Here is a 10,201-nt window from a genome sequence, read left to right on the forward strand (position 1 = left end):
ACCATACACAATAAAAAATTAAAAGGATAAAATAAAATAAGAGAAGGCTGATGTTGGGTCCCACTTCCTAGCAGATGGCAGCAAAATGTCTTAACCAAATACACAGTTTCAGTGGAAATATTATTAATCTTTATAAACTGTTGCTCAATCTGTCTCAAGGGTTGGATGAAGAGAGTCATGAAGACAGAAAGTCTGTGCAATGACTATCAATGAGGATTTAAGCAGGGGGCTAAGGTCATCCTTCCTGTAATTCTGAAATTTTGTACAAGATGATAGCTGAAAGCCCCAGGATCTGTTCCCCGCTACATGTAGACCTTTAAAAATTTCAGGATCAGATGACAAAGAAAAACAGGGATCTGGAAAACCTACTTGTATTTTATGAGGCAGAGATACCCTATCTCTGAAAATGCTTTCCTGTCTGGATAGAAGTGGCCTGAGAATTAGAAAAGGAAGAAAATGGGAGACAGTGTTCCAAAGTTGTGCAGGTATGATGAACTCTTTTATATCCATATTTAATGACAACAAATCCAACTTTGCAGATCCACCTCTAATCTAATCTTGTAAACCTCCATGACCTGCTACCTACAGGACTTCCCTGCACAAATAAAAGCTTGCTAGAAAATATCGCTAGAATATTATTGTAAACAACAAAACCACATGCAATAGGGTAAAAGAGCTTCTTCAAGTCAGCAGGTGACTGCATATGGTCATGTCTCTTCTCGCATCACTTAGTTTCTTAATTAAATTACATGTGAAGGTCTCAGGGAAGGTAACAGTTGTTTCAAAAGTTCGTCTGTCCCAATATATCATATGGGATAGCATAATGGAGTCTATTTTCACCACTCCTGTGTCAATTTAATATCTCGGTTTCAAGTGGAACTTGAAGCTAAAAGTATCCTTTGTGTACAGTTTGGCCTGCATATGTTCTGGGAACATTCGTCCATAGTAGAAATTCAGTTGAATATGTAAAAGAACATGCCTGGGAAAAATTGCTACTTCTAGGTCTTCCTGCTTGGCAGCGCATTTCATTTCTTTCTGGAGTGCATCTGATCTGCGACACCTGCCTCCATTTTCCATGCTGTGCAAGCTAGACTACAATCCTTCAAACGATGAATATTGGTCATATATACACAGTATTAAAAAAAAAAAAAACAAAACAAAAAAAAAACAAACCAGCCAACAACAAACTAGGAATATCATCTAATGTGTAACATTTCTGGCGCATCCTACATCACTGAATAGCAGAACGAGTATGGTTTAGACATTAAACCAATGGCACCAAGTAGTTGAGAGCACCATAAAAGTTCGTAACAACTTAGCTGATTTCACACAAATAAGACCTAAGAAGTGCTAAAGGGGAAAGCTTGGTAATTTCTGACCTGCCCTTACCTAACACAAAAGGAAGAAGATCATTTCCTTCTACCTCCTTCCTTTCTGCTATACATTTCTATACTGCAGATAAGTACAGAGTAGAGTCATGGCTTTCCAACCACCACAAGTAAGATTGACCGGCTCTAAACTCATTTTACACCTGCATATGATGCTCGTCACACGGTAACTTTTTAGTTTAAAGCTGTCTAATTCTGAATTAAAAAAAAAATCCAATGTTTTCTCTAGGAAGATCACATAAGAATCACAAATTTTCTCCGGTGCTTGAAAGAAATCTGTTCCTATAGCCTAAATGTTCAGAAAAGTGTTGTTACTTTTAATGTTGCCAGATCTGAAGTGATGAGATACTATGGGAAAGGTTATTCTTGCAGTATTTACAGATACAAGCAGAAGCAGAAGTGACAGAAATTTCAAAGTAAGACTGCTTGAAATACTTCCAGCTCAATTTTGCAGAACTCCTCACAGAGATTCGGATATTCATCCAAACTTTCCATGCTTACCTGAACTAGACATGTGGTGATGGTAATTTTGGAACAGCCCAAACTCTCTAGAGAAGTAGAAGAGTTAGTACCACAAGACAAACTGATGTATTAGAAAAATATTATTTAAACGCCTGAAAGCTTGCTGCAAATAGCCAAAGAAACAAACTTCCTACAGGTTCTAAATTTCAGAGCTTTGCCAACAGAAATTTGAGTTTCAGTTTGACAGTGGCTATATGAACAAGTTTTCACAAGGCCAGCTTGGCTCGGACATTACAGCACCTTTGTGACCTGCACCACCTTTGTGTACGAGCACACGCTCCACTGGTTGGTCCACAGTGGAGGAAGCACCTCACGTTCATCACTGAGTAAGTCTTATCCCACTCTACCTCTAAATCAGTTACACACTACTGAACACTCAGAACAATTGTAAGTCACGCCTCAGTTTGCCTCCTGGTCCTTTGTTCCTGCAGCTGTAGCATCCCCATCACTAGGAAAAAATGCCTTCTCGAGATCTGTTAAGCCTTCGGTGAAGCTGTGGCAGTTGTTTTAATCTCTTAGAATATTTTAGAGTCCCTCAGTAGTTTAAATACACTTTTTCCATGTCTTAATCCGTTTACAGTTCCATATATCCATCATTCTAGAGCAGACTTGTCTATCAAACTGAGATACTGAGATTATTGACTAGGAAAGACTTCAAAGCTCCTCAGACTTTAAAAACAAATTAAAAAAATAAACTTACAATAAAACTATTCCTTTCTTTTTTGTTTCAAACTTACAATAAAACTATTTCTGACGCTGCCTGTCTCTAGTGCCTACAAGAGGTTTACCTCTTATGCAGATAGCAAGACCCCCTCCTTCCCAGTCCCCAGGATAACGTTCAAATCCCCGTGCTGTGCACATGAAACAGTCCCTCCTACCCTCTCTCAATCTTCCTCCATACATATCTGCAGCAGTTTTTGTGCTGTGATCCTGCAGCTGCTCCCTTACTTCTTCTCACTGCTCCCACTTCCCATCTGAGGGGGAAAAAAAAAGCTCCAGACACTTTTAATCTGTTCCCACACTCCATCTCCACTTTCTTTTGCAGATCTCTGGGTGCTGCTCTTGTAAGAGACACTGCTGTGAAATGCAGCAGAGCCGGCACCTACAGTTTTAGGAGAAAACTTTTCAGCTACAGCAGGAACTAGAAGGGGAAATTCTTTGTGGCTTGCATCAAGCAAGCCCCTCTTCTGCATTTCAAGGGGCCCCTGGTTTGCTTTCCTCACCAGCCACCCCTGCCCAAGCCCAGAGTGGAGCAGAAGGCAGCAGGAGTGCCTGTCTCACCGCGCTGCTCCTCGGCACCACGTGGCAAAGCGGGGAGAAGACAAAGGCGTTTGTTTTATCTGATAGCATCTGATATCACATCGTGTAGCTAAGATGTCTGCTTCCAGCAAAGGAGAAATACCAAGGGTACTGTGGTGTGAAAAATAGAATTTCTTTGATTATGCCAGAAGTTTGAGCATAGGCTCTGTTAATTATAACTAAAATTATTACTGCAGATGTACACGGTTTTGCGAGGGACCAAGGAAAAATTATTTCACCAAGGTGGTTCAAAATGACTCCAGAAACCATGTATGCATGCTTTCTGTGGGCCAGGAGACCCAAACCCACCTGTACCACCAGTGCCACCGCAGACGTGCTGCGCTTGGTAGGAGCAGCTAGTCAGCAGCGACAGCAGGAGCGTGGCGGTGCCAGATCCATGTGTGAACACCAACAGCCATGGTGAGAAGAGTGGCAGCCATTCATCTGCCCCCAACATTGTCAAGAGCAAAAATACTTAACAAATATTACATTTTCTGTTCGCTGTGGGTTTATTAGGTAGTGTGGTAACACGCAGAGCTGATGGACTCCTGGGATCCCTTGTCGGCTGAAATTGCTGCGCTCAGCTCAAGGGAGCCTTTGCAGTCCTACACACCTGAGTTAAAACGTCCTTACAGTGCATCAACATTATTCCCTGAACATCTGTATCTTGGTGCATGATACAGGTCTGGAAAGAAATCTCTGCTTTCAACTTTTTTTCATTCTTTTATTTTATACATTTTTTGCTCCACATCTTAATAGATTCCCTCTCTTCACTTGCACTCCAGGAAAGACTTTATAAAAAGACCCAAACTTTAGATGAAAATTACAACTAGAAAATAAGTTTTCCAATCAAAATCTCTGTGTAGCAATTCTGAATGTCTCAGGTCTGTATAACTGCACACTACTCAATCCAGAGCCAGTGCTAGACTGTCCAAAAGAAATTCAAGAATGGGTTGAAAAGACCAGTTTCTCTAAACCTCTGCTAAGATAGGGGTCCCTCCTTGCCTTAGCCATGGCCTAGGATTAATGAGCAAGGAGGACTTGTGTTTAGTTGAACTGTTTCTTCTTCCTTTACCCCTCTAAGAAGAGTGAATGGATTAATACCACCTCCTAGTCCAAAAATCACCACAAGAATTTGATTACTCATTATTACGGGTTACTATACTTTGCTCTTTTTTTTGCTAATAGTGTAACCAAGCATGCAATGTACTGCTGATAATAGAAACATTAATCTTTCTAGATCAAACCTCAGTGCTAATCAGCCCAAAGCACAAAAGTCAGCATGTGTCAGAGAAGCTCTGGCAGTTGTAAAGGCTGATGTAACACCTTCCTAGTGGAAAACGTTGATTCATTTGTAGCAAAGCTATTTGCTAGAAATGCATTTTGTCTGAGAGAGCCCAGGGAGGCTTCTTTTGGTGTTTGCTGTGGATGACCTTGGTGTTACCCTCAGACTCTCCTCCAGTGTGTGCAGGGGTTTGGCTCTGACCAGCATCACCATGCAGTCTGGGGATCCCCCCCAACCAGTGGGACACGCTGCCAGTGTTGGGTCCATTCCCCCACCGTGGGTTGCTCAGTTCCCCCAAGCAGACATCTGGCTGTCTCAGAAGCAGGTGCCTCCTGAGCCACAGCTGTAGACACCAGAAATTCTGGTGAGCATCCTGACACCCAGCAGGCTGGTGACAGACTCACCAGCCATGGAGGTGGTTCTCTTGGAGACCAAACTCCAGAGCCTCAATTGTCTTCACAAAATAACTGTCATTTCCCTCCTCACCACAAAGGGAGTTGAGCAACATCCTGAGCAGAAGACAAACAAGTACAGGTGGTAAGCCCTGTGCCTTGCCTAGTAGAGGCTTGGGTATCTGGTGCAGATAGGCATTTCAGTGTCTGATTCAGCACCAAATACAGTGGTGACTTTGATCAGGGTGTGGCAGGAAAAGAAATAAGAAACAAAAAGCATGCACGTACTTAAAGCACATCCCTTCAGCTCTAAGCCACATTCACTTCTCTTTTTCCTTCCTCCTTGCTTCCCCCTCCCCTTTTATCATGTTGCAGTTGTGCCGAAAACTGGTGGGTAACTTGGAGAAGGAAACAGAAGTCATTTTAAGCTCATTTGTTTGAGGACCTTGCCTGTTCAGTGTATCAGTGTATTTGGGAGAAATATTCATGAAAACCTACAGTACCAACAAGTGAATGATTTAATGCCGGTCAGGGTCAAATGGCAGGAAGTGTTACACTGCGTCTTAAACAACCTTAAACCACTAACCATAGCAATATCAAACTCGTTTAGTTAATTCATTGATGAAATGCTTTACTAGGTACCTGTGTACTGTCTGTGTTCGCGTTCTGTAATGTAACTTGCACATACCCCCAGAAGTTTAGAAGCTAATTTGGAGAGTACCAATATCTGTTTAACCCTCTGATAACTTTCCCACTTAATTCCCCAAACAGTTCTTTCTCATGCTAAGGTGAATGAAAATACAGAGAAATTAAGAGAACAAGGCTAAAATTTTAAAGCTGCATGAGTTCTCGCTTCCTGGCAAACAGGACTCCCTTTTACACATGCCAGACCTCAACACTTCCAGGCAACTTCAGCATGAGCCAGTAATGCACTGAAAATCTGCTCCAGCATGACCTGGCTGCCTTCACACACTGAGCTCTAGCATAAATTCAATTTGCCCCAGGGTCAGTTATCTAAATATCCATGCCCAGAAAATTAATGCCTGCTTTTTTCATTCAGACAGCCTTCTTAAAAAAAAAAAAAAAAATCCAGTAGAATTTCTTTTGCTTCTATTTCAGACAACCTGGAAGTTTGCTCCTCAAGGTGCTTCAAGTCATAATAAAGATGATGAAAGTCCACAGACCCTGTAATAAGAGGTCTCACTCCTAAAACGAAAATAGATCTGCACTGAGGAAGTCCCTGTGCAAATGAGGAGCTAACAGTGCTTGTTTTGTAGTGAGTCTCCAAAACAACTTTTTCACAGTATTTCTCAACTCAAGTAAGACTGACAGAGTCCTGTTGAGCGTGTGAAGGCACAATATTAACATCCAGCACAGCAAAACAACAACCACCTCTGTCTTTCAGATGTCAATAAGACAGTTGTCAGTGAAATTATTTGTTGAGATTGCTGGTTGAATCAGACCAACCTTACGAGGAGGTTTCGAAAGCAGGTGACACCAATGCCTCCTGACCTAGACCAAGTTCACAGGTTCCCAAATGCACACCCACAGGGAAGTGTGCTGTTGTGAGCAAGCTGAAGGCAGCAGGGCCTTCAGTCTACTCTGAGACTAGGAGGATATTACAGCAATTAGTCTGATTGAGATAAAAGCTGTTGGAAGCCACCACAGGATGGAAAAAGGAGACAGTTTTGTGCAGGTTGTGTAACTAGGTGAAGAAATCTGCTGTTGTGCTCTGGATTGATCCTGAATTGTCATGGAAGATACATGGTCAAAAGCAGGGCCAAAATTTTTGCCCATCTTTTTTCTTCATAACTAATGTTATCAACAAATGAAATCAGGAAAATGATTTCTTCATATAGATGGTATCCACCAGTACCAGCCTCTGTCTTTGTGACACTGAGAAATAGGCTCAATGCATCCATGTGGAAGTATTACTTAGGAGAAAAGTGAAACATGGAGACTTTAGCTAGAAATCAAGTGATGCTTGGTTTTTTTTTTTAAAAAAAAGAGATCAGCCCAAACAATACCTGTACAGGATTAGGATACACTGTACGACCACCATGTTTCAGGTTTCTAATTAAGAACACACTTAAGCACTAACAGATTTCTCCAACATCAAGAAACAGTTTTTAACAACATGCAGGCTTTAACAACTCAGTAAACAGTTAGCAAGTCATACCAGTTGAACTGGCACAGCACAGAGGCATCTAAAAATAAGTCAAGAAGAATAGGCAAGTATCAGACTTGCATATTGTGAGCCTCAAAAAATTCAGAAGATGCTGTCTATAACCCACAAAGCCCTGTGTGGCTTAGTAGAAACAGGCCATAATACAGTAATTTCCACTACTCAAAGTCTTTGGGACTGTTTAGCAGCAGTCAGAACCAGGGTGAAGTCTCAACACAACAAAAGCAATCCTCACTACAGCACTAGAGATCACGATAGGTGCTCCATCCTACTTGCATGGGATCCTGTGAAGCTCATCACTGAGAAGAAATAACAACTTTTGGGACCAGAAATAGATAGAGAAATCCAAATCAGAGCTGTGTACAGCTGTTTCAGTTAAACTAGCACCACATCGAAGGCTGTGGTGTTGTGCCACCCAAACTTCAGGAGAAGAATCAAAATGTGCCAGTCACCATTTTAATTTCTAGTTCCTGCCTCGCTGCAGGTGGTGGAGGAACATGCCCGAGCCTATGATCTGATACAGATGTCCCCTTTGGGGCTCTGGCAATCCCAGCCCAGGCAAGAGGGTCTATCAAGGGGACCACACACTCCTGCTTGGTTGGAAGAGGATGGAGCATCTCTTCAGAGCTAGGGTATCTCTTGTATTAAAGCAAAAGGAAGTTTCTACACAAAGTGCTGCCAAAAAGGCAAAGTTGGGTTGTTGGGTTTTTTTTTCGGAATTCAATAATAGTTTACAGCAGGAGCTTTAAAATACAGAGTGCTTCAGCTGTTCACTCTATTTAGAAAAGAAAATGAACAAATGTATGTTACAGATGTAATTGGATTGAGAGGTAAAGTGAACCAGAGATGCTGCTTTTAAATTAATTTCCTTTGGACACAAAGAGGTAAGTTTTGGGGAAGTGAGAAAATAAAGAAAAATAACTCTGAGAATTCAAACTACTTTACCAAATCTCACAGCTCTGTGGAAAATGCATTTCAAATGACTAAGACATTGCAGCAGTAACATAAAAACCACTACAAACACAGCCCAGGAAGAGAACATGTTCTTTTTATACAATTTCCCTGTCTGTGCTGATTTGTGTATGCAGGCAGGACAGCTTTTTTTCTCCAAAAAGTACAGAAAATTTGAAATGTAATCTTACAACACTACACTAAAATCTGTCTCCAATTAGCATGCACGATTTCAAAATGAGCTTCAAGCCACGTGTGATATCTTTCAACTCTGACCCATATTTCCAAAAGAAAAACAAGTTGCTCCTTAAGATACGGCTATCAGTTACAAACACGAGTACATGTCACAAAGTTTGCAGCAAACTACATGTTACCAGGAAAACAAATCTTCACCATAGAACAAATCTTGCTAATTCTTTCTCTCCTTTATGTCACCCACAATCAAAGCATTATATTGTGCTATTTGATTATCTTACTAGAATTATTATTTCCTTGTAAAGCTCTGAAGGGCAGAAAGCAGTGTTTGCCCACTGACAGCAATGCAAAGTAATCTTTTCTGATGGAAAGCTTTGAGTGAGACGGGAACTCAGGACACACAACCTTTTTCTGGCCAGTTCCGAAGCAGAGGAGGAATTAGTCTGGATCTGAACAGCCTCATGCAGGAAACATCCTACCATGGCATCTCCACTGAACAGCTCCACGAGGAACAACATTGAGAGTTTCCGTAGGCAAACCAAGGATATTTTTTGTACAGTGTCCCTCCTGTCTACCTGTGTCCTATTCCTATTAGCACCACCGAGGAATAATAGAGTGGTACCAAATTTTTGATACCAAACAGGGCAAGAGATCCCTCTATCGATCTCTTCAGTCTCTAGTGTATCAACTAAATACCTACCCTCACCACTCACTAACCCTTACAGTAGCCACTGCTACTAATCACCTCCCTCATGGTTACCAGCAGGGAAGCCACTTAATCAAACAGAGCTAAATTGCACCTGGAAAAGGCAAACGCTGGGAAACGTGATCTAATCTCATTTCCCAGCCAGTGTCACCAGCCTTTTCTACCTTTTGGGGACAACTAGCTAGTACCAGCAGGGGTAAGAGAAGTGATTGGTGTCATGGGATACTAGAGAGGGTCAGATATAGCTTGCATAGGATGCAACAACTTCGCTAGATTCTGAATACTAAATTTGCCTTCAAAACATCATTTTACATCTGTACCCTCTACACTGTTGCTTTCAAATTCACAAATGCCAACAGAAATGAAATAATTGCGTAATTAACATAATCCATATTGAACTCATACAAAATACACGCAGTTATAATTATTTTTAAAAACTTTAGCAACGGGTCTCCTAAATTGCATTAAGACAAATTTAAGGCTCCTTACCTACAGCCTCACAGATGTCGTCGTCTCATCTCAAACTGCCATCAACCAGCAACAGTTTTAACTATTTCAAAAAACGGAAAACATCTAGGTCACATGTCTATAGAGAGCATTTGGGTTAATCTCCCACAGCTCGTAAAGATAGAAAGAAAGCAGGAAAGAAAAGTAAAATAAAACCACTTCCTGCAACAGCAGAAACTAACCATCACACCAGTGAGCAACTTACACCCAGGTTTAGTGCAAAACTCTTCTGGACTGGATAAAAAGAAAAATTTTGAAGTATGAAAGCAACTCCCCTGTTAAAATTGCAACAAACAAGTTTTTGCAGAAGGTAAACATGAGGTTTAAAAGGAAATGCTGAAAGGAATTACGATTCTAAGCCTCAAGACAACTTCCCTTTTCTTACCTTCAATGAAACCCTTTGAGTACTGAAATAAATAGCTTGCAACAAATCTGCTTTGCTATTTTGAACTGTAGCTTTAGCAAACGTGACACTTAACCATACTTTAACTTTAGATTTATAAAATAGCAAATTCTAGCCAGAGAGTTTGCTACTAAAAAACCCCATGACTTGTACTATTTGCCTGGTGAAGGTTGCCCAGATCAACACTTCTCTTTCTTTGATTTTCTGTTGTAACACTTCTCTAGGAAGCAGCCCCTGGAGAAGCACAGGCACACACAGCTGCTGCCCTGCTTCGCTTCCTGCAGCATCTCGCACGTAATGGTCCCTCCTAGGCAGGGGAACCCAGAGAACCAGCAGATTCAGATGCAGCTCTGCACCTTCGGGTCTGT

Source organism: Athene noctua, chromosome 7 (genome assembly GCF_965140245.1).
Source record: "Athene noctua chromosome 7, bAthNoc1.hap1.1, whole genome shotgun sequence".
Classification (NCBI taxonomy): domain Eukaryota; kingdom Metazoa; phylum Chordata; class Aves; order Strigiformes; family Strigidae; genus Athene; species Athene noctua.